Raw genomic sequence first — 25,117 nt, 5'->3', positions numbered from 1 at the left:
CCCTCCAGTTTTGATGTTACTACCATGGCAGAGTCTAGTCTGTTCTGTTTGATATTGTTTCTTTTTAGTGCAGTTGTGGTCAAGGAATACAATATAAAAACAACCCCTGAGCCTCCCTCTAAGCCTAACATAGGGCTAATCTCCTGCAGAGCGCAAAATACCTGACTCCTCAGGTGTTGCGGAATGTCCCGTGTGTGAAGACCAAATCAAGCTTGCTGCCTGCCTCTCTGTTTTCACTTTTTGTTGCTGCTTACTTAATCCCTCACTTTCTGAGAACTGCGTGTTAAAATTTCTCACTGTGATAGTAAATTTCTCTTCTTATTCCGCTGCCATTTTGCTTTATCTTTTTGAGGCTCTGTTATTAAATGCATACAAGTTTAAAGTTATTTTACCTTCCTGTTTGACTTTTGTTTTTTATTTTTATCTTTTTGGCAGAACCGGGAATTGAACTCAGGCCCTTGCGCCTCCCAGGGAAGTGCTTATTCCACTGAGCCATTTCCCAGCCCCCTGTTTGACTTTTAGAATGGATCTGAGTTTTAAAATTCAATCTATTAGGGCCAGTGAGATAGCTCAGAGGACTAAGCACCTGCTTAGGTGAGCTCAGGGACAGGTGTTGATCCCTGGCAGTGCATGCTGCGCCGGCCCCACCCCGGGGCGCGATGCGCCAACAACAGAGTCCGGGCGTTGTGGCACATGCCTGTAATCCCAGCGCTGGGGATGCTGAAAACAGGAGGATCATTAAGGCCGAGCTTCAAGACCCTGTACCAAATACCAAAAAAAGAAAAAAAAATTCAATCTTCATCTTCACTAGAACATTTGTTTCATTACAACTTACTGTGGTTTCTGTGCTATTTGGATTTGTTGCTACCACCTTACCAAGCGTTTTGCCTCGGTTTTGGGTGTTTCTCATGGCTGTGGAAAAGCCAGCCGTCCCTCGTAGGCTGCAGCTCTCCTCGGCAGCTTTCACAGTTGTCCTTCTCTCTTCTGATGGCTAGTTTCCCAGATGTGACTTTTTAAGAGCTGAACTCGAGGCAAGTTAAATATTGCATGGCTTCTCTTACATGAGAAAAGTATAAATGAAGAGCAAGATAAGGGAGAGGTGGTAGGAAACAGGGAGACAGACATGTTTGGAGATAGAAAAGGAATAGGAGGAGGGAGGAGTGGGGTAGGAACAGGGGAAAGAGAGTTCTAAAATGGTCAAGAGGGCTGGGGAGACAGCCGGGCGGTCTAAGGGCCTGCCTGGCAAGTGCAAGGACCTGGGTTTGATCCCTAGCACCACACGCTGTTTTAGCACAGGAACCCTGGGTGCACCATGCCAGCCACTGAAACCAGGGGTGGTGGTGCATGCCTGTAACCCCACTGCCGGGGAGGCTGAGACAGAGGAATCACTGGGTCAGAGCTGCGTAGTGACACCTCGTACCAAATAAGTAAAAGATGAAAAAAAAATGTTAATGGTCAAAATATGTTCTAAACATATTCCTATGCCCTTAAACAAACGAGCTGTCCTGTATTACAGACATATACTAATAAAAAAGATCAAACAATGTTCCTCCTAAACATTCTTTCGGCTTCCTGAAGTTAATGATGATGGTTTTCTATTGTTCTGGAAACACCTCATGCGTTGTCTCTGAACATTACCACTTTTGCCTTTCTATTTCCTTCTAGAACTATAATTAGGCATAATTTGATTTTCTTATTTTCCCTGTCATATTCCTAGACTTTAATATTTTCTCGTCTTTCTCTCTGGTCTATACACGACAGGCACATAATTTTTTTCAGCTCAAACCTCCAGTTTATTAATTTTATCTCCAGCTATTTGCAATCTGCTACTTAATCTATCTACTGAGATTCAACACATTACTTTATTTCTAGAAATTCTTTCTGGTTCTCTGCAAATCTTCTTAAGGATTTATGCTCTCTTGTTACTTGTTTCTTTTCTAAGCTCTTATTTCTCAAAGCCTATCGTTGGTTTTTTTTTTTTTTTTTTCAGTGTCTGAAGCCTTTTGTGAAAGCCCTGTTAGTTCTCTCAGTTGTTCCGGTTCCTTGTGCGTTTCCCAACTTTGACCGTGAGCTGTAATTATCCTTGAAATTTCATCGATGGCAAGACTCAGCACTGAGGCGTGGGCGGGATGACCAGCGGGAGGAGATGCCATCGGTTCTGCCTGCTAGCTGAGCGGGGCCGGCATGACCTCACCTTCAGTTTCATACCTGAATTTGGAATGCATACCGTGTGGATTTGCTGCATGTCTAGAGAAGCACAGCACATGGCCAAGAATGTAAGGAGCATAAATTCTCATTCCTACCGACCAGAAGGATGGAGGCCGCTTCTTCGCTGTACCTATCGGCGTGGGCCTTTATTTTTCACCTCCCTTACAGAGTTCTGGATCCTTTGGGTGTTGGGCCCAATGCAGGGTGACTCCTTGGCTTTGTCTTCCATCTCCATGTCTGCAGCATCACCGGAGTGCCTAGGGCAGGGCTGGCGGTGCCAGGGATCGAACCTGGGTCCTTGTGCTCGCCTAGGCAGGGACTTAGAACGCTGAGCTATCTCTACGGCCCCTTCCACTGCATTTTGAATTCTACAGATTTCTCTCTTCAATGAAAGTTTCATGACAAAGCTAAAGGTTTGGAAAGCCGATTCACTGGGGAGGGTCCTTCAGGTATCCACTCCACATCCACAAGGAAGCTAGGGTTGTGTAGAGGCGAAGCAACCCAGCCCCATGATCCTCTGTCTGTCTGCACCCACACTCGCTCTCCAAAAGGTGTGTGCTGCTCCTGCTCCCGAGAAAGAAACAGGGCAATAAATCCTGAATTACCAGGGATCAAATGTCAATTGATCACCTAATGAGAGAAGATAAGGAGTAGAAGGAGACCTTTATTATCCACAAACAGGCTGCTATCTCCTTGCCCTGAGGGCTTTGACAGGACCGCTGCAGGCCCGGAGCCCTTCCATTGGGCCAGGGTGCACTGCCGCAACCTCCCTGCAGGTTGGACAGCTCAGGCTGAAGTTAAAGACTCCAGGAATCATCAGATACAAAGTTTCATTTCTTGTTATATAGGTCTTGCTTCCTCTTGGTCTTAACCATCCAGCAGAAAAGTATGAAAGCAAAGTATAAAAAGTAAAGCCACATTAATATGCTGAGCTGTAAAAAGCTCAAGTCAACAACTTTGGACATTGCCAGTCTTACAGAAAACCCACTACTATTATGTACTACTGGACTCTATTGGGAGATTCTGCTGAATTCAAGCACCTACAATATTTAAATGACAATGGAATACCCTTCTCTGACAAAACTAATCAAAAAAGTGGGATAGAAATGAACGACCCTTTTGTATCTGTATACTCAAAATGGTTAGGATAGATACACAGCTCCCCTCTCTTAATTCAGTGAATAGAGAGGTTTGTTATACTAGCGTTTGAGACAGGATATCATGTCTGCATCTTGTACAATGAATAACCACTAAGGCAACAATATGCAATGTATTAATTACTGTAAATGTGCCAGTAATCGGTTGTGAAACTATCTCATTGATATTTGTTTCTCAATAAAATTATTTTTAAAAATAAAATAAATAAAGACTCCAGGAAGCAAGGAGATGGGGTGGGTCAGCGATACAGAGCCGTTGAGTTCTAAGGTTTCTGCTCCCCGCAGAGGAAGTGGCTGGGTCCCTCCTGCGACTTCTGACATTTGCCCAGAGAGTCCCTTCTAACTCCTACTGAGATCAGGCAGGAAGGGCTGGGGAGGTGGCTCAGTGGAATAAGCACTTCCCTGGCAAGTGCAAGGGCCTGAGTTCAATCCCAATACGCACTTCCCTGGCAAGTGCAAGGGCTTGAGTGAGTTCAATCCCCTGATCAGGTACGAAGCTCCTGGGAAGATAGGAACTGGGACACCAAGATTAAGTCAGAGATAGAGATGGGCTGACCCTGAGAATTCATTGTTTTGGTCCCGGGTTAACCCCCAACCCTACCCCAGGGGGGAGGGACCTGCTCGCCCACCAATGTCTGGGCTCCCTAACCAAACTGCTTACCTCCAGGTTCCTGTCACCCTCCTCACCACATCTTAGAGTTGTTTGTTTGCTGTTCTTGTTTTTGCAGCTGAAGATTGATTCTTTTTCGGAACCGGGGATTGAACTCAGGCCCTTGCACTTGCCAGGCAAGCACTTATTCTAACGAGCTATCTCCCCGGCCCCTATTTTTTTGCTAGTCCACGTGTGCTGCGCCACACGATGACCATCATCATCGAGCACTTAACACGTGTTAGTTCCCGCTTTCCTCCTTGATTCTCTTCCCCACCCCTCGAGCATTTTTCTTCCGACTTCTTACATCTATCTTCCATTTTGGTCTTTATTTGTGCTTTTGGCTTCTCACACAAGAAAAATAATGCAATATTTACACGCGTGGGTCTGATTTATTTCGCTGAAGCGTGTGGCCTCTGGGTGCCTCCACTTACCTAAACTGTCTCTGGGATATTCTTTGTGGCTGGATATCAATGGTGGATGGAGGGACAAAACGTGCTTCATGTTTCAGTGGAGCACTCATGCCACAGGTCAACTGAAGGGTGGGAACAGAGGACACGGTAGGCAGGCGTTCTGCGTAGCATCCCTTCCTGGAACCGTCCAGGTCACAGGCTCATTCATGGCCAGCTCTGCCGCGCTGCACAGGTGGGGAGTGTGGCAGTGAGCGAGGGCAGTGGCATGCGCCACGCCAGGGATTGCCACGCTCCCCGACTCTCTTTCGGTTCTCTCATACTGGGAATTGAACACAGGAATTTCATACTGAGCTACATCCACATCCCCACCTCATTCATTCATTCATTCATTCATTCATTCATTCATTCATTCATTCATTCAGAGACAGAGTCTCGTCCCGCTGAGTCACTAAATTGCCCGGGCTGGATTCAAATTGCCCTCCTCCTGCCTCAGCCTCCCAGATTATGGAGATTATGGAGGGATTATGGAGTATACCACCACAGCTGGCTGACACATCCTTTGTTTTTTCCATAGTTTTTATTAGTGCATACGTATTGTACAGATTAGTAAATTTCCTTCGGTCAGATCTGTACATGCACATGACATACTTTCATTATTCCTCCTCAGTCTGCTCCTCACCCCAGCCTCCTCCAATTTCACACTGGAAGGGTTCGATATGGAAAATGTACTTTGATCATATTCATTCCCCGATTCCTTTCTACCCTGCCCTTCCCCCTTATCTACTGCCTCTTGTCTAATAATAGTCTCCCTTGTATTTTCTTATTCTATTTTCAGATTCCACACATAGGGAGAACAGGCACTATTTGCCTTTATGTGTCTAGCTTATTTCACTCAACACAATGTTTTAGATTCACACATCCTTCTGCCAATGAGAAGATTTCATTCTTTTTATAGCTGAATATTATTCCATTGTGCGTATGTCCACATTTTCTTTATTCATCTGTTCACGGACACCCGGCCCATTCCACGCTGAGGTCATCATACAGTGGGCCGCAGTGACCCCGGAATGCAGGTGTCCCTGTATTACAGCACGCTGACTGTAACTGCTGCACACACGTGCCAGGGCATGCCGTGGCTGGATCAGAGGCGGCTCCTTCGTAGTCTCTTCAGGAGGCCCTGTAGCGGCTGGCACTGCCTCCCGTTCACCCAGCGGTGGAGGAGAGCCCCTGAGCCCGCGTCCTCCTCGAGTGCATCCTCCCGGCACGCGCTGCTGTCTGTGCTCTTGATGGTGGCCATTCTGACTCATGAACCGCGGTGCAGCTGCCATGTGCATTTCTCTGATGGCTAAAGACGCTGGACACTTTTCATACACTTTCTGGCCATTTGTATTTCTCTTGGGGAGTGTTCATCCAGCTCTTTTGCCCATTTATTGACTAGGTGATTTGATTTTTTGGTGTTAAGTTTTTGAATGTATATGGCCTGGGTATTATTCCTCTGTCAGAAGAGTAGCTGGCAAACACTTTTCCCTCTCTGCAGGCGGATTGTCCACACTGTTGGTGATTTCTCTTGCTGTGCAGAAAGCTCTTAATTGGATGCAATGGTCTTCCTCTTCCTTTCTGCTCTACTGGAGTCCTATTCAAGAAGTCTCTCCCTGGGCCTATGGCTTCAAGTACGTTTTCTTTTAACAGTTTCAAATTTCAGGTCTTATGCCCAGGTCACTAGCCCATTTTAAATTAATTAACAAATACAAACAATTTAAATGGATTACAATAGAATGGAACAAGAAATGAACAATAAAAATCTATGAACACATGGAGATTAATGTACTTTTTAAAGTTTTTTTAAAAAATCTTTTATTTCTTTATGTATTGATACAAGGTCTTGTACGCAGCTCAAACTCATAGTGATCCTCTTGTCTCAGCCTCCCCAGCACTGGGATTACAGGCATGCAGTATAACACCTGGTTTTGGTGGCCGGCACAGCATGCAGTACTGGGGAGTGAACCCAGGTCCTTGTGCTTGCCAGGCAGTCACTTAGACTGCTGAGCTACCTCCCCAGCCTGAACAACTCACTTTTGAATGGTCACTGAAGAAATTAGGGAGGAAATTAAAAAATTCCTACAGTCAAATGAAAGTACAACATACTAGGGTCTTTGGTATACACAGAAGATAGTTCGAAGAGGAAATTATAGCTATGAATACCTCTATCAAAAAATTAGAGATCTCAAATAAACTAATAATGCATCTCAAAGTACTGGAAAAACAAAAACAAACAAACTGAAACCAAACCCAACAGAAGGAAAATAATATAAATCACGGCTGAAAGTAATAAGACAGATACTAAAATAATAATAAAGGATCAATGAAAGGAGTTGGTTCTGTGAAAGATAAGATTGATGAATCTTTAGTCAAGCTAATCAAAAGAGAGAGGACTCAGATTAATGCAATGAGAGATAAAAGGAGAATGCTGAAACAGAGTCTCTGAAATCCAGAGGATTACTGGATACTACTTTGAAAACCTATATTCTGCTGCAGATTCTAACAGAGGTGGGTACACTTCTAGATACATACAAGTCACCAAAACTGATCTGAGGATATGAACAACACAAGCAGGTCGATCACAGTGATGAAATTGAAGCAATGATTAAGTCTCCCAACAGAGAAACGCCCAGGATGAGGTGGACTCACCCCAAAATTTTACCATTAAAAAAGAAGAACATTAGTCTCTCAAACTATTTCCCCAATAGGAAGGTAAAAGATGCTTCCGAATTCATCCTACGAGTCCGGCGTCACCGCGATACCCCATTTGGACACGGATGCAGCAACAAGACAGCAACCACAGACCCACATCCTCGGGGAGCCTCCCTTAACAAGATACTTGTAAGTGGAATTCAACAGCACATGAAAAAGCTCATCCACCAAGATCAAGGGAGGTAAGAATGGTTCAACACACACACACACACACACACACACACACACACACACACACACCCAAGACACGTAATATACCACATTAAGAGAATTCATGCTAAAAATGACATCATAATCTTAACTGATACAGAAAATGTCTCTGACAAAATTCAGTGCCCCTGTATGATAAAAACCCTAAAGAAACTAGGCATGAAGAGTCATTTCTCATTTATGGGTAAATGGGTGCAACTCGAGACCGTACTCATAAGTGAAATAAGCCAGATGCACATAAGTAAATATCCTGTTATCCCTGTAGTGTGAGAAGCTGAAAGGAAGAGAAACTGGGATGGGGGAAAGGAGACAAGAAGGGAGGGAAAAGAAAAACAAACATAGAGATATATATGATATACCACTAATTTCTTAGTTCATTGGTTTTTGGCCTTTTTATTTTGAGACAAGGTCTTTCTATGCAGCTCCGGCTGGCCTTGAACTCATTTTGTAACCCAGGCTGGCCTCAAGCTCACAGTGATCCTCCTGCCTCAGCCTCCTAGTGTGCTGGGATTACAGGCACAGGCCACCAAGCCTGGCTTCTCTTAATTCACTAAACGAAAGGTTTCTGCTAATATTTTTGGGAGCAATTAAATGCCAGTATCTTGTACTGTGAACAACTAATTTAAAGATAACAATAAGCAATGTGTTAACCAGTGTTACCCTCCTATTACGTTATTTTGAGATTTTTTTCTTTTTAAAATTAAAAAAAATGCTAGGGATATAGCTCAATGGCACAGTGCCTACCTGGCAAGCGCAAGGTCATGAGTTTGCTGCTTGGTATCAAAAATAAATAAATAAATAAAAATAAAAGTAATTTTTTTTAAAGGAAAGACTAGGTACTAGCTTTGTGGCCCGTATCTACAAAGAACAGGTGTTTTCCACGAAGTTCCCATTCACTGACGACTCACGTGCCAGGCAGAACGCTGAAGGTTTCATGCAGGCAACTGCACTTAATCTTTACAACCCTTTGAAGCCAACAACCTGAGTATTTTTAATCCCCATTCTGTTGGTGGCAAACCTGATGCTCAGAGAGGCTGTCATCTGCCCTGATTTACTTACCGATAAGAAAGGGTCCGAGCCCGCGCTCTCTGAAGTCTGTCGCCATGACCTGGTGGTAGAAGTGCGCCAGCCTTTCCTCAGGTACACAGGGCTCACTAACCCAAATTCCTTTGTGTTTCCAAGGTAGGACCACTCCAAACCCAAGCACACAGAGGCCCAGGCTAGAGACAGGCACCTGGCCGGACTCCCTCAGCACAGGAGCACGGCATTGAGGAGGCTGCAAAGAGGGAGAGGGTGAACTGCAGCAGCTCTGGAGAGGCTGCCTTGCTCCCTTCCCTCAGGCGAGTGGCTGCATTTCTCCAAAAAGCCGGGAGACGAGGGGAGCAAGAAGCTGAAAGCGCAAGCCCGCATGAAGGCAGCAGCTCTGGCTCCAGGGAGGCTGCTCAGCGGCTATGAGCCTGGGGCAGCCAGCTGCGCCTGCTGGGCTTCTGAGCCTGAGTGACATTCCCTCCTGCTGCTCTCTGGAGCAGTGGCTTCCGCAGAGGGTGGGCTCCACAACTCCTGGGCTCGGGGGCAATGCCATGGCTTCCTCTTTAATTGGTTTTTATCTTCAAAACACGAGCACCACGTGGTCTCCATCTGCAGGCACCCTGGGCAAAGCACCTCAACTCAAAGAATGAAAATCAGCGAAGCCAGTGGAAGTTTCAGAAAGTACAAGACGACCACCTGAGCCGTGGGTTTGTACTCGTCACTGCTGATGAACCTCGCCCAGAGCAGAGCGAAACTCGAGCCATCAGCCAACCATGGCAGTGCACTAACTGGGAATGGCAGTTTGCTTCCTTGACAGTAGGACACACAGATGACACGAAGTGACACCAAGCCAGTGTCATTCAGTCCAGAGTGACTCCCAGTGGAAGTGGGCGTGGACACCAGAAACAAAAACATTCACAACTTTAATGACATAGAACAATGAGGCAAATGCCACAGAAAGGGGCAGCTGTGTGTTGGCATGTGCTTGTCCCAGGCCAGAGTCCAGAGGCAAAGGAGAAGAGCTGTCAACAGCCACGTTTCTGGAGTTGGGGCCCTTGGGAGAGATGCCCAGTGCATTCCTGGGCCGCTTACGGAATGTCCTTCCTGTTCTGGAGAAACAAACAGGCGGGCGGGCGGGCGTGCCCAGGACAGGGCTGCGGGGCTTTGCTCATTGGTATGAAGAAAAGGAGATTATTGCCCAGTCATCCTCCCTGGAGGCTTTCCTCTGCCGAAAGGGGGCTTCTCTTGTCAGCAGCTCCTCCTTCCGCTCTCTGGCAGTGGTGCGGCACAATCTCCCCTCTCCCCTAGTCCTCTGCTGCTTCTTCCCATCCCAGTCTTTCCACTTCCTTCCCTCACTCCGCCCTTCCACAAGGCGCTCTTCCCTAGGAGACCCAAATGGAGTCATGCACCTGTCCTGCCAGTGAGTGAGGTCCCTGCAGATCGCAGTCGCGGCAGCCCTGAGGGCAGCCGGCAGCCCAGCCTCAGCTGTTTTCCACAAGGCTCAGCGGGCGGCCTTGGGGCCTGGTGAGGAGTCATCAGGTCGGGTAGAGCTTGGCGCGGAGCCCAGCAAGTGCCTGCAAGCTGGGAGGCTCTGAGCTGCCCAGCTGGGAGGAGCAGGTGGCAGTATGCACCTTCTTTTCTTCCTCTGGCCCCCGGCTCTGCATTACGCTGCCAATGGACGCTGTGTGCGGGCAGTAGCTGGCGACTGGGGGCCTGAGGATGTGGGAGCAGGTGGGAAAGACAAGTGCCAGGGCCCCAAGGATGGAGACATGAGCTGGGCCGTGGAGAATGGGGCCCTGGGGCGGGTGGGGCAGGAGCCAGAACCTGTAGCAGCCCAAGTCAGTCTAGAGTGGGCTGGGCGTGCGGACTAGCTTCTGTGGCCTGGCAGGAAACTTCCCAGCACTGCTCCATTCTGCAGAAGTAAGGACTTCTGAACCCCTATTTTGCTAGGGCAGAAGAGCCTCCCAAAGCTGGGGGGTGCAAGAGCTGAGGGAAGGTCAAACACTGACTAAGGTCAGATGCTGGGTGGCGCAGGCTGCCCTGGGGAAACCTCATCCCAACCATGTGATCTTGGAGCTAAACTTCTCTGAAGCCCGGAGCCAGCATGGAGTCACTACCGGATTCTTCTCATTTTCTTAATTTAGTGCTAGGATTACAGGCATGTGCCACCACACTGGTTTTTGTTTGTTTGTTTGTTTGTTTTTATACTTGGAATTGAACTCAGGACCTTGTGCTTGCCAGGTAGAAGCTTGTGCCGTTGAGCTATATTCCCAGCCTTGCCACTGTGGGATTCTAAAGGTGATCCCTACAAGTCAGCCTGGCCCCTGAAATCCCTTTCGGGACTCTGATTTCATAGGTTCCAAGTGATCAGATGCTGTGGTGAGATAGATTTGCTCATGTTACTTAGAACCACATTCTGGGATGGAACCTTCTTTCCACTGGTTGTCTAAACAGTCCTTTCAGGACCAGGGAGATAGCTCAGTGGCATAAGCGCATGCCTGGCAAGTACAAGGTCTTGAGTTCAATCCCTGGTACTGAAAAAAAGAAAAGAAAGTCCATTCAGTATAGCATGAGATCAAGGAAAAGATTTTTAAAACCTTGGGTCATAACCCAGAAATCAGTATGGTAGGCCTCAAAACGAAAGAAAGAGGAGGAAATGAGGAAGGAAGGGAGGGAAGGAAGGAGGGAGGGAAGGACAAAAGAGGGAAAATAACAGAAAATATCGCTGGGGAATTCTTGTTTCTTAGAACACCTATTTGCATTAGAATACCAAGTCATGCTAAAAATTCTTATTTTACTATGGGCTGCAGTTACGAATCTGAAAAACACTGTCCTGTCTGGCTTGTCTTCCTTTTTTACTGTCATCCATCCATCCATCCATCCATTCATTCCATTTCTACCATCTGGAAAATAAAAAACGGCAGTCTTGGGCTCTTTTTGTCCTAAAATTAAATGAGTTGATCTTGGCGGGCTTCACTGTTTTAGGAAAGTGTCCAGAACAGGGGAACCCGGAGCGGAAGGACACTGTGGCCCTCCTTCTCCGTGACCGTGCACCTGTCTCTCAGATGCTCTTCGGGAATGAGCTAAGTGAAGGCCCTTCCTTCAGGCCTCCCAGGCCCACAACCATAAAATATTTAAAGGAGAAGAGGCCATCAGGGGGAAAGTAAACAGCAGGCTGGGAATGTTCCACAGCACTCAAAGGGCACCTTCTCCCAGAGAGCAGCTAGGGGCAGCTTCAGCCTATCCATGGGGACAGGCCTCCAGGGACCCCCAGGGGACACAGGGACCACGCAAGTTCGGGCACCGTGGTGAGGGCTCCAGAGCACATCAGCCAGCCTAGAGGAAAATGCCCAGGCTGTAGCAAAGGGAGGCTCACGGGCTGAGAGTGACAGCCTGTGGCCCAAGCGCAGCCATACCCGCCTGGCCACTTGTGCACACCCGGAGCCAAGGAGAGGCAGGACTCAGTACCCCTTCCACCTCCAATTCTGGAAAATGAAGTGCGTAAGCATGGCCTAAACCTGGCCCCTGGACTCTTTCTTCCCAGACAGGATGCTCCCAGCAGGAACCTTCAGTTCTTTTTAAAATTGTATTTAGTACAGGATCTACAGGGTCTCACTACACAGATCGGACTCATAGTGATCCTCCTGTTTTCACCCTACCAAGTGCTGGAATTACAGGTGCGCCACCACGCCCAGTCTCAATTACCGGCTCAGTGCGCCCAGGGTGGGGCCGGCACAGTTCAATCCCCAGCCCTTATTCTTTTCCCTCATCAGGCACTTTAGTTGGCTAAGCTATCTGCCCGGCCTCCTTCAGTTCTTGTACAGATAGATCACTGAGTGTTGTGGTGGTCAGCTAACTGGTGGTCAACTTCTTACACCCGGCTGAATTAAACTAGTGCGGTGCTGAGTGTGGGAGGCCCACCCGAGGGCTGGGCCAGCAGCAACAGAACAGGACAAGCCGCTGGAACGCTGTTAGGGATGCTCTTTGGAGAAGCTGTTGGAGCTGTTGGAAGCTGCCAGTGCTCCTGGGCTGTTGTGCTGGAGGACCTCGTCGTGCTGGCTTTCCCGATGGACCGTGGAGAAGCTCGGGTCCTCATCTCGAGCATCGCTTCCTGGCTCCAGAGGGAAGATGGTGCCCTGCTCAGCCTCATGCAGCTTGTCGCATCGGCTTTCCTGATGGCAACTCGGCCTTCCTCATCGCTGGAGGAGCTCGGGACCTCACTGTGGCTGGGGATGGCTGCGGTACTTTTGGGGGCCGTCTGGTGCTGACCTTGAGCGTTGCTTCCTAGCCCCAGTGCAGATCCCTCAGCCTGCTGGCACAGACCTCCTAGCTTCCTCCAAGGACCTTTGGGCCTCTCCAGTACAGATACGTAAAGCGGACCTGCCTGAGACTTTGTTGTGGGCTCCAGGCCTCCAGTTGGTCTGGTAGGAGGTGTTGTTACAAGACCTAGGCCCTCAGCTGGCCTTCTTTAGTGGTTAGTGTGAGTAGATTTCCTGCACTTGTATACATGGTTCTTGGCGACTCATTATAAAATACCACTACAAAATGTGTCCTGTACTGTATCGTCCACCTTGTGAAAGCCCCAACCTGTAACAGGCGTGTAACCCTGCAGTGCGGTGCCTTGTACATAGCAAGCTCTCAATAGAGGCGCCCTGGGCTGGGGAGAGAGCTCAGCTGACTAAGCGCCTGCTTAAGCACAGGGACCAGAGTTCAATCTCGGCACCACATGCCGGGATGGCCCAGACCCTGGCCTTGCTGAGCCAGCCACCGAGACCGGGCGTGGGGGTGCCGCCTGTAATCCCACACTGGGGAGGCTGAGCTGCGTAGTGAGACTCTGTTCCAAATACACACACACATACATACATACATACATACATACATGAAATGGGTGCCGCCTATGCAACAGACCAGAAATGAGCACTGCCACAAACCAGCGTGAGCATCACCACATGACCACTGCCACCCAGGGACAAGTGAGAGTGCCGCAAACATCCTCAGGAGAAGAAAGGAAACTCACATTTTTCAGGGAGGATTCAGCAGTCTGTCTAGTGGCATTTGAAGCTGCAGGAACACTGCCTGGCATCAGCTGTGGGAAGAACAGAGAACGGGTAGGAGCCACCTCCAGGGCTTCTTGGGAAGAGCCAGGAAACATTAATTGAGTATAACCAAACGGGAGGAAGCGTCCTTCTTCCTAACAATAAAGCTGAGGTGGGAAAAAAGATCTATCAAGATAAACACAAGATGGTTTGTTATCGAGTAATCCCTCACACATTATAGTAGTACTGTAAAGATCAAGACGACAGGCTACTTTGGCCTGGGATGTCAGGAAAGACATGATGAGACAGAGAGGAACTGAGGATCTAGAAAGAAAAAAAAGACAGCGCTTCAGGCCGAAGGGAAGCCATGAGAAGAACATGGCTAGGGACACGGTGAGGGGCTAGGACGGGATGTGTAGATCCCTGTCGTGATTTCTACATGCTTATCAACTTGCTGAGGCCAGAACCTCCGCGTTCTCCAAGGCTGGTTTATCTGGACTATGATCCAGCAGGTGGAAAGCATGCAGAAGAAAACTTTCTAAGGCAGCATGGAGCAGTAAGAATGCTCAGGAAGAAGACGTAGGTCCAAGCAGCTCCGCCGTTCTCCAGCCGTACAACTGGTGACAGATCTGGACATCCACTGTACCACGGGGAGAGGAGTGTCTACCCTGCCTGGATCACAAGTCTGGGATAAAGACTGAGCAAGATATCCCAAAGGCTTCTTTTTATACTCCAGAACTCTGTACACAGGTCAATTACTAGCTTCACTGTTACAACGAATGACAAGAAAAAGAGCGTCGACTCTGGACGGCTGCGTGTTTGTCTTCTACCAGCTAGGGATGACGGTGTATCTCATGCAAGACACCAGGCCAGTGAAACACCGCAAATGCGAGTTCTGGGTCCAACCAACCAGTTCCAAAGCCCCATGGGACTTCCTGAGAGCGTCCCAACGTGTCACTGTTAGAAATTTCCTCTTAAACTTCATCCCACAAAAATCACTGCTGGCTTCCTGCTGATGCTCTGAGCAAAGGGATGCCATCCAGCAGACTGGCCGGGTCTGCAAAGCAGACTTGAGCTTATCAGTTTCTCAGAATAGATAGGCCGTTCCCAAGCTCAGTGTGTGTGTCTTCTGTTCTTTGTTTAAGGCTTCCGGGGAGAAAATGGCCCGGATATCCCCTTAACCGCCGCTTCACGTCAGAACTTGACTGTCTGCAGTTTCCGCTGTTCACCGTGTCCTTGTCTCCGGATCTAATCACTGAGAGTTGAGAGACAGGCCTGCTCAGACAGTCCTGGACCACGGAGCTCGCTCGCCTTTGTGTCCATCCTTCTGGAAGAGTCGAGTCGCGCTGGTCAAATCTAACCTCTCTATGCCTGTTTTCCCCTTCAAGCCAGTGTGTCCCCTCTCTAAAATGCAAGCGCAAATGCAGTGCCTTCCCTGCCTGAGGAGGCCACCCGAGGCCGGAGGACCCTGTGGGCATCCTTCCTCTGGGACGGTCTGTGGCACCAGCGTTGGGATTCCCATTCATGCATCCTCCCGCCGCACGGGGAACACGAAGGTGGAGCCCCCTTCAATCCCTCCCCTTTCTACAGCTAGTGTGTACACAGGGAAGCACATTTTTCTATGGCGAACTGTATGCAATAGTGCACAATGCCACATCTTGGGACGCACTCTTTTCTCTCCTCCGGGGCTGGGGACCACGGAAGCCAAGTCCACCCAAGAGAGTCACGAGAGGCCAGGGCCCGTCGGGCGGGAGCGACGCGGCGACTCTGGCTGCCTGGTCCCCACTCGCGGGCGCGGGCCCACATCCGGCGCTGCGCAGCCGTAACACGGCGCGGGCGACTCCAGGCTCCCATGGCGCCGAGGGACTCCGGGGCCGCCGCACTGCCGCCGCCCGCCAGGCAAGGTGGGGGGCGCACCTGGCCGAGCGACCGGGGCTGGGCAGAACCACGGCCGCGGGGGGGGGGGGAGCGGGGAGGCGGCGCCGACCGTCGCAGGGGGAAGCCCCGCTCCGCACCCTCGGAAGCGTCGTACACTCTGGCCACGAGGAGCAGGAGTGTGCCTGCCCTGCGGGTCGCAGCAGGGGACAGTCTCACGAACCAGTCTCCAGGGCCAGCCCAGGGCTGTTTCCCCGGCAAGATGGTCGCGGCGCGGAGGCGTCTCTCCACGCACCAGCACCAGGCTGTGGGCGTGGCTGTCTGGAGGACGGGGCGTGGCTTGTGTGGGCGGAGCCCGACGGGGCGGGGCGGGGCGGGGCGGGGCCAGGTGCTGGGCTGTCTCTGCTTGTCAAAAGGCAGCAGCTCAGTGCGGGCGCCGGGAGCGCAGAGCAGCGTGTTCACCCACCGGACCAGGTGCGGACCCGGGGCAGTGGGCAAGGGGACCAAAGATAGGGATGAGGCCTGGGCAAGGGCGTCCGGGGTCCCAAGGTCTGGCTGCCCGGTGTAAGCAGGAGAGTCTAAGTATTAGAAGCAAACTAGTTGGCTGGATCCGGGCTGTCGCACCATGAGGTTGGGACACGGGAGGCATCGCGGTCTGGGAAAGCTGAAGTTGGCCCTGGGCTGGTGAGGCGGGATCGAGGCACAGGGCTTCCGCTAGCACCGTGCTCCGCTCTTCGGCAGCTAAAGAAGCGTTTGTTTCCTTCCTCGCTCCAGCGCCTCGGCTTGGAGTGGAGAAGTAAGGAAGGGAGCAGTTGGCCGCCCAGGGTGCCAGGTCTCCTGGAGGTGGAGCGAGGGAACCTTGTTTATCATCTGGTAGGAGCTCCGTATGGCCACCTGTGATGGTGGACCACCAGTGCTTTGAAACCTGATTGGCTGTAGTTACCGAATTTATTTTTTCAGGAGTTCTTGTCTATAGGTGTCCAGAGGAAGTCAGGGGCAAGCCTGTAATCGAAGAGGGGGCTTAGGGAATAGTTTCTATGGGAAGCAGGAGAGGTCCCCAGTCCACGGGTGGTAGGCGAGGATTCCCAGGGAGTATCTAAGTGGGAATTGTGTGTGGTCCCAGGGCCAGTGGACAGCTGCACCCCCTCCCATGGACCAGAGGCTGGGACCCAGCCAGTCTGTGCTGGGTGAGCCTTGAATCTCTGAGTCTAGGCCATTCTCCCTCCTCCTCCCCCTCCTCGTCCTCCTTCTCCTCCCCTTTCTCTGTGCGGTGAGTGAGTGAGTCAGCCAGCCTCCTGTCTGGGCTCAGTTACAGCCAGAGGGGCCAAAGCCCAGGCAAGCAGTTGGGCAGGCATTTTCTGAGCATTGCAGAAGTTCTTCTGGGCAGAGTCCTGCTCCGCCGCAGCTCCCCACAGGAAGGCGTTCTTCCTCAGGGCTGAGGCAGGGGCTCAGACCCAGAGTGGCGTCTACGGGGATGACTGGGATAGCCACGGGTGGTTCCAGAAGGAGTGCCTGTGAAGGGATGTGTGGCGGTGTGGTGAGTCCACATCTCTCATCCTTTTTGGACTGGGAGACGCCTCCCAGGGCTGTAGACTCTCCCCATCCCTCGCCTGTTTCCATTTAGTGATCTTGTTCGCTGTCCTTTGCTAGTACAGTGGGCACAGAGAAGAAACTGGAAAGGTTCTGGGGCCAGAAAATGCAGAGAGTGCGCTAACCTGGGCTGGGGAATTGGAGAGCTTTGCTCAGGTGGAGATGCTCGTCCCGAACGTGAACGGAGAGGGCTGCGTGAGGAGGGGCCTTCGCCCATCCCTCCCCCACTCAAGGGCTGAGAGAGTCATGGGTCTTTTTGACATAGCGTCAGGGTGCTGCACCAGATCAGGAGGTGGTGACAGGGGAAGTTCCTCCCTGGGCTTTGCTGCGGCTTCTAGAGCTCCTCAGACAGACGCAAGCGGCCCAGAGCACACAGCCTCTCTAGAGTTGTTGGAGAAGAATCCAGGCAGGCCAGCCAGGCTGTGAGGTGGCTCCAACTGCAAGACTTTGGGGGATCTACAGTTTTCCTGCCTGGGTCCTATGGCTGTGGGTTTGGGGGCTCCTGCACAGCTATGGCCTGGTGCCTGATGAAGAAGGGGCTGGAAAATGAGGTATGAAGGGAGGGCAAGGACGAGCGTGGACAGTGTCCTGACCCCTTGCTCCTCTTCAGCCGTCCCCACTGGGTTTCGTACTCTGGAAGCTGCGGGTGGCGGCAGGGGCTGTCTGTGTGCATGGTTTCCCAGCCTCTTTCTCTTGTTTAGCCTCCAAACTGATCTCTTTTTGGGGCAGGGTTCCAGAGGAAGCTTCCAAGAAGTTTCCCAGGCCCCTACCACTACCTCCAGAACAGACAGCAGGCGTGCAAAGTGCAGCCCTTCAATGGGGAAGGCTCGAGGCTGGGGTCTGAACCAACTCATGACTCGAGAGCAGGGGGCGTTGCACATCCTGGGGAGCTGGCGGCCGGCCATGCTCACCAGGGTCGGCCTCTGGACCTCTGCCTGGAGAGGTCTGGGCCCGCATGGCCAGGAGCACCCTCACAACAGCAAGGTGTGTGGGTGGGTAGGGGTTTCTAGGCAGCAGCTTTCTCTTGGTGCTGCCTCAAGTCCACTGAAATGCAAGCAGAGAGACAAGGACATGGCCGGATGGGTGAAGAGCCTGCTGCATGCCCAGTGTGGTGCCAGGCCCCCAGGAGCGGATCCCAGCAAACCTGGCCTCTGCTCCCAAGGTGCTGCAGCCCCGGAGGGCCACGGTCGCAGCGTGCCCTCCGCCACTGCACGCTGAGAAGACCACACAGGGCTGAGCCCGGCCTGGCTACTGCTCCTCGTCCCACGGGCTCACTTCTCACTGTGCTTCACTCTGATTTCTCTTTAACTTTTCCCTGTGTTGGTCCCCTACTGGATATGCCAGCGTGACCGAGGGATAGATCATTCACATAGATTCCCCTGAGAGCGAGCAGGGAGCCTCTGCATGGCTGTGCCAGAGCAGTGGACATCAACCCAAACTGTCCAGGACTATCTGGAACATTTAATCATCGGAGCAAAGAACGCTTCAAGCCCAGCAGTAGCCAGACATGGTGATGGTTCGCTGGGGCATGGGGGGTTAAGGCGAAGCAGAAAGGCAATAACTTCGTCCTGAGAGTACTCCCAACACTCGGACTGCTTCCTGGGGTCATCAGCCAAGTCCAGTCTTCTCCCTGAGGGGAGCACCTCTCCTAGCCACCTTGTCTGGGGACCCAGCCTACCCTTGTGTGACTTCCCATCACCCTTGACGTGTGACTGGCCTCGTCTTTGATGTTCCTGGCCCACCTCTACCTCAGACTGGGACAGAAAGGCCTGCCAACTCCCCCTCAACCTCCCCCAGGGGAGCTGGGGTTTAGAGCCAAGACTCACAGGCGTGCTTCCTCTTCTCTCCTCTCCCATCAGGCTTCTCTGCATTGTGTCCTGTGGCTTCCCAGACCGCCACCCCTCCCATGGGAAAATCTGGCGTTCGAGTGGGCGAGCACCAGAAGGGGAAAGGTAGTCAAACTGCCTTGGAGACAAAGGTCATAGGTCACTTGTAATCAGGACCTAAGAAAGGCTGGGTGTGGTGGCACACACCTATGATCCCCGCACTCAAGAAGCTGAGGCAGGCAGACTGCAGGGAGACCCTCTCTCAAAAAACAAAAACAACCAAACCAACCAAACAAACAAAACCAACCAACCAAACAAACAAACAAAAAAAAAGATTCAGGAAAATAGCAACTAAAGGGGAGGCCAGAGCCACAGAAAAACTGCTTAGCAAGACGTGGCATCTGCCTCTGGGACTCTGGAGTGCAGCTCTCCAGTGTGGCCTGATGGCTGGGGAAATGGTCCAGGGTGGAGACAGACAGTTCTTGCTCAACCCAGGCTGGCAGCGTTGGTGGCAGCCACAGCATCCTGCGGTGGTGACATGTGGAAGAGAAACCGTGGCCCCCCCATCCTAGGGCCTTGAGGTCCATGAGGTGCTCAGGGAAGCCTCCTCGGAGAGTCCCTAGAGGTCTGGAGTGACTAGGGCGGGGCACGGGGAAGAGGAGTTTCACTGATGATGGTCAGTGACTCTGCTGTCAGGAAGGATGTTCCCATTGAGACCAGTGAAAGAGCAAGTAAAGGCCTCTTGGGAAATCCCAGCTTTCCGCACCTCGCACCTCGTGGGGACAGTGAGGTGGCAAGACTCCCTGGGCAGGCTGCAGATGGGAGGCGTGGCCAGGGGAGAGCGGCGGAGGGAGGGGCGGGGGCAGGAGGTGCTCTGGGAGTCTGAGCGTGTCACGCCTCTGCAAACCTGCCCTGCAGGTCCCGTGCCGAGGAACAGACTAAGCAGTGTTCCCAGACACAGACGCAGCAGAGTCCTCATTCTGCACAGGGCAGAGTCCCGGTCCTGCGTGGGGCGTGGGAGCCGCGCCGGGGGAAGGTGGGGTTTGGGCAGGACGAGCTGCCGGTTCCTGGGAAGCTGCCGCCTCTCGCTGGCCTTCAGATGACTGGAGCTGAGGTTCTGAGATGTTTTGCAAAGTGGTATCCCCGGCACCGGCGCCGGCGCGCCTGGGAGGCTGTGGGGTTGCTGGTGGCCATCCAGTGTGTGCCACCTGCTGGCTCTGGAAGCGTAGCTCCAGGAACAGCGGCTCCCTGAACACTCGCGGGGGTGTCACCTGCACACAGCATGGGCACCGCCTCCTGGGCCTGTCACTACCTTGTGAGACAGGAGCCACTACTCTGTTCACCTTATAAGTGCGGAAACTGAGGCTTGGTGAGGTTAGGCCACACGCAAAGGGGAGACATGGAGGAGGGTCAGGACTTGCGCCCCTTGTGCAGGGTGCTGGATCCATGAGAGCTTTCTTTGCTTTGCGCCCTTTTTTTTCAGCACTGGTTGAACCCAGGGAGCACTGGGCTGCATCCGCAGTTAGTTATTTAATTTAGTCATTTTTGAGACAAGCTCACACTGAGATACCAGGATGGCCTTGGCCTCACAGTCCTCTTGCCCCGGCCTCCCAAGCTCCGTGCTCTTGGAACTCTGCGGAACCCTAGCACCTGTGCACCACAGGGCAGCCACTTAGCGCAGTGTCCTGCGTTATAGGCCTGCAGTAAACACTGTGACCAGCAGGGTTAGAGTCCTGACCAGTTTGAACAAGTTGACCTGAAAGCAGGCTCAGTTTGCCCAAGGGTTACTCGGGGCAGGAGGCGTCTCTGAAGCTCCCTCTGCCAGCACCTGCCAACCTCGTTGGCTCTCTGGCAGTCTTACACATATCATTCAGGTTCTGGACGGCAAAAGATAAGTAAAAGAACTTGAGAGGTGTAACATCGTGCAGAGGGCTTGTGTGGAATCAAGCGAGATCTGGGCAGTCTGGGAGACAAACTAACACTCTTGGTCTCAAGCAGCCCCTTGATTGATGAGATTGATGACGTGCTGTGCGCTGCACATACCCAGGAGAAACGCAGCCCCTTCCTGCCCTGGTGGGCAGGAAGCGCGTCTCAGCTTGTCTCCCTGCCCCTCTCGGATGCTGTCTCTTCAGGGCTGCTGGTCCTGGCCCTCTGGGAAGCAGGAATGGACGCCGCCCCCTCCCTAGCCTGCTAGCCACCCCCGTCTCCTGTAAAGGGCTTCCCCGGAGGTGAGTGAGGTGAGTGTGGGGATTGTCTCCAGGGCGTGGAAAGGGGATGCTTTAGTGGTGTTGTTAGAGACTGTGCGGTGGAAGAATGGGAGGAACAGACTGGGTTAGGCCTTGGGGTTCAAATCCTGGCTTCTTGCCTTCCCGCCAGTGACCTTGGACAAGGTTTTAATCGCTGCAAATCTGTTTCCTGCTCTGTGAATTGGGGCTAGTGATAGCTTCTGTGTTGGACTGCACGGGGATTGGGGTGGTGAATCGGGTGCTCAGCACAGGGGCCCCGCAAGGCTCCTGCACACAGATACTCCTGCAGCAGATTGGGCTGAGGACCTACTGTGCGCCGTGCATTGTTCAAGGCGTTTGAAGTTTACCGGTGGAAGGAAAGGCTTTGCTATTATTTTCCCGTTCATTCACCCAGGAACCAGATTGTTAGAGACCCCACTTGAACCCAGGAGTGACTGTCCCCACGTGGCTCGGTTCAGATCTGGGAGCTTGATGTCTCCTTCTGCCGTTTGCTAGAGCATGAGCTGGAATGTTCCTGGACTTCTCTGGGACTCCTGGTCTTCAAGGTTTCGTATCTGTTACTTTTTAAAAGTGAAACCAGCAAGTCCTGCACAAAAGCGTGTACAAAATGCTCACATAGCAGTTAGAGAATAATCCGTAATGCACTCATCCTTATGTTAGGAATGGAAGATTTACAGTGTCTTAGAAGCCCCCTTGCCCCACCCATTAATGTGCCCCCGCTCCTCACTCCATGGTGAATTTTATTTCCTTGCCTCTCTCTGCAAATGATCGTGCATATATGCTGCACAACACAGCGCACGGCGTCTTCTGTGTCGCTTCTTTCGCTCAGCACCGTGCTGAGCTTCCTTCCCACCGATGCCCAGCTGCAGCACACCAGGCTGCGCAGCTGTGTAGTGCTCTGCTGGAATGCAAGCATGCGCACGCCTTCCCTCCAGCGTGGGCCCTGAGGTGTGGCGATGCTGCCAGGGGTGTAGTGTGCCTGTCCCTGATGCCTGTGGAAGGTCTTTCTGGTGTGGAGTTCCATGTTCAGCATCCCACAGGGGCCGGCATGTCTCCCATGGCAGCTTTACCAAGCAGCGCTGCTTTCAGCAGTGGGTGGACGGTCCCTTCTTCCCCCCTCCTTTTCCACTTGCTGTGGACTTCATCTCTAAAATGCAAAGGCATTTGATGAGTTTCTACCACCTTGTTGGCTGTGATGGTATGGCCCATGGTCCAAGGACCAGGATTCTGCTGACACATGTGCTCAGGCGACCTAGCAGGTGCAGCAGCCTGACTCTGAGACTCCCATGTGGGCCTTGGGTGCAGGTGACACCCTTCCTGTCTGGGCTTCTCCCAGCAGTGCCCACGGGATCCTATGGCTGTACAGCCTCTGCTCTGCTTGGGTCTCTTCAGCTCAGCCAAAAGCCTGGCATCAGCACTGGGCCCATACCAGCTGCCTAGTTAACTGAGTTACCTTTTGCCCAGTGGATTGCCCAGTGATTCCCTTGGGCATCAATTCCAAGAAGATGATATTAGGTATCAGGATGAGGGGCACTAGCTGACCACAGCAGATGGGGGGCCACGGTGGGGCTCACAGCTCAACAGTGGTTCTGGACCATTTCAAGGTGGGTGGAAGGTTATGGTCACCCCTGATCAGTTCTTCAGAGTCTGCCCTTGTTCTTTGGCCTTTAGACGTGCCGAATTTGAGAACCAGGGAGCAGGGTGAGGGCTGGGGTGAGGGGCAGAGGCAGTGCCAGGCAGAGTGCCTGCAAAGAATCCCTTTCCCTCTTGAGGTCTGCTGGGAGTGCTGGGGAAGAGAGGTGTTGGGTGCACCGAGAGTGCTGGTAGCCACATGGAGCCAGCTGCCCACCCACTCAGCCACCCACAGGACCGAAGAATGTGGCCGGCCAGGCGGCTGCGTGGGCCACCCGGCCCTCAGCTCTGTAATTACCTAGCCAGTCTGTGCCTGTCTGCTCCAGAGGAAGGCGAGTGCCTCTGCCTGGTGCCTCCCTTGGGCTCTGAGGCCGTGCAGCGCCCTGCCTGGCCTTCCGATTTCAGCGCCACTCCCAGCTCCACCCCCGGCTGCCTCTTTCTATAACGACCTTTGACCTTGATGAGCGCGCTGTATTATATAATAGCTGAAAACTGCCTCTACTGGTGGCTATTATAACATACCGTGTTCCTGAGCTGTGTCACGTGTTTTCCATGCATTTTCTCCTCCATATCTTTCAAAAACCTTGGGAGGTAGGTAATCTTGTCACTTTAGGAAGAGGAGACTAAAGTTCAGAGAAGTTAAAAAGTGCCCCAAATCACTGAGGTTCTGAGTCAGATCCAGAGCGTCAATTCAGGTTTTTCTCAGTGCAGCGCGGAAGCCTCGTCTCCCGCCCACTGTCTTGTCCTGCAGGGCCCAGGTCCTGGCTTCGCCTCTCCTCCCCCCTGCCTGAGGAGGGCTGGGGAAGCAGCAGCAGGTAGTGTGTGCCCAGCGTGAGCGGGGCAGTTCCAAGCTGGCCGGTTGGATTCTGGAAAACACCTTCAGGGCAGAGTTCTTTGTTCCAAACTGCTCTGAATTTCCGGACTTCTGCCAGAGGTGGGAGGCTGCCTCTGCCCAGCCTCTTTGGCAAGCACACCCACACGTTGGGTGCCATGGTGTTCACAAGTGGAGGATAGGCTGCCCCGGGTGAAATTCCATTGTAATGAACTGCACCTGAGATCTGATCAGGTTTGTGGAAATCCAGTGTAGAGCCTGGGAAACTGGAGGCGGAGTGGAGCCTGTTCTCGGTGGGTTTCTCCTAGGGGAGCCCGGGAAAGCTTGGAGGTCAGAGGAAGACAGAACCACCCGGTCCTCTGTGAATGGCAGTGCCTGGGGCTCCTGGCAGGCCTGGGTGGGGAGAACAGCACTGACTGGCATGACTGTCCCCTGTACCTGCTCCAGGGGAGCCCTGGAAACAGATCCGGTCCCTTCAGTGAGGCACTCTGGGTCAGCACCGAGTACATCGCACAGTCCCCCAAACGGCACTTATTGGAAGAAAATGTGCGTGTAGACTGGGTCTCCAAGACTGAAACAGAGAGCTGAGGATTGATTCCTCCATGTGGCTAAATCACCTTAAAGGGAGGGCTACTGGTGCCCTGGGATGGGGCAGGGCCCAGGGCAGAGCAGTGAGCAAGGATGCGGATGGCTGGAGACACCAGCCTGGTGTGGGGATGGCCCTCCTCAGGCCTGCAGGAGTGTCCTGGCCCTGCGGCCCAGCACAACCACGCGCTCCGATTTCTTCATAGGTAGAGGGAAATCTCTTAGCTTTCAAAACATTGAAAATAAACTTTACAAGTTTGTAATCATTGTTGGTGCCAGGGAAAAGCAGGTTCAGCTCACTGGTGTCCAGCGTCCTCCGCTAGTTTCTTTTAGCATAGAGGAGGAATCCTGTAAGAATTCCTCACCATGCGTGTTGCCACAGCTTCGTGATCAGTGTTTCTCTCTGGTGTGCTTATCAGGAAACCTTCTGGAATCGCGATGCCCGTGGATGGGTTACCCCTTTCCTCCTTCCCACTCTCCCTCTTGGTCTTCTGCCTACATTCAGTCTTCTGAGTTAAGGCTTTCCTTGAATTACTGGAATGAAATTCGTGTGGGAAAAAAGAAAGAATGCTAACAGTGAAGAAAAGTGTTTCCTGGCAAAGCAAAATAGAGACAATGCTAACAGCCGCTGAGGGCTTCAGGGTGGGCTTGGAGCTCCGCAGGCATGTTCGGAAAGGCCCTGTGTTGTATGGCGTGGCCGTACCAGGGGCTGAATCCAGGGGTTCCCTCCACTGGCGTGCACCCAGCCAGAGACAGCCCCAGCCCCTGGGCTGTGTTCTTGGCTGTCCCGGGCTGCAAGGACCCTGTGCTGGCCAAGGCACGGCCCTGCTCTGCGGGGTCCTGCAAGGGGAACTTTTACAGCTGCCACCTTGTACCCGAGTTTACTGTCCCTATTGCTCATGAATATCTGGGAGAGTAGTAACATAATAACTAATGTGGTATGTGTAACAGTTCTTGAAATGCACTTTCAGGATTTTATCTGGGCAGACACAACAGTCTTGCAAATCAGCCCATGGATGAGGCAGCCTCTTTTTGGGACTTGGTTAAGTAGTGGTGACTTCTTGCTCTTCACTTTCCT

At 52.1% G+C, this 25,117-nt stretch overlaps 1 protein-coding gene across 1 annotated transcript in view; it reads left to right on the top strand.

Moving 5' to 3' along the window:
• Nucleotides 1–15,738: 15,738 nt before the first annotated feature.
• The window catches only part of Vdr (vitamin D receptor), a 48,060-nt gene continuing 38,681 nt past the window's right edge, over nt 15,739–25,117 (top strand). Inside the window, exon 1 of the mRNA XM_023723552.1 lies at nt 15,739–15,802. The gene's annotated coding sequence lies outside the window, so the exon portion shown is untranslated. The remainder of the gene's footprint in view (nt 15,803–25,117) is intronic.

This window comes from Octodon degus, unplaced genomic scaffold (assembly GCF_000260255.1).
Source record: "Octodon degus isolate 3935 unplaced genomic scaffold, OctDeg1.0 scaffold00100, whole genome shotgun sequence".
Classification (NCBI taxonomy): domain Eukaryota; kingdom Metazoa; phylum Chordata; class Mammalia; order Rodentia; family Octodontidae; genus Octodon; species Octodon degus.
This window is presented reverse-complemented; position numbering and strand designations above follow the sequence as displayed.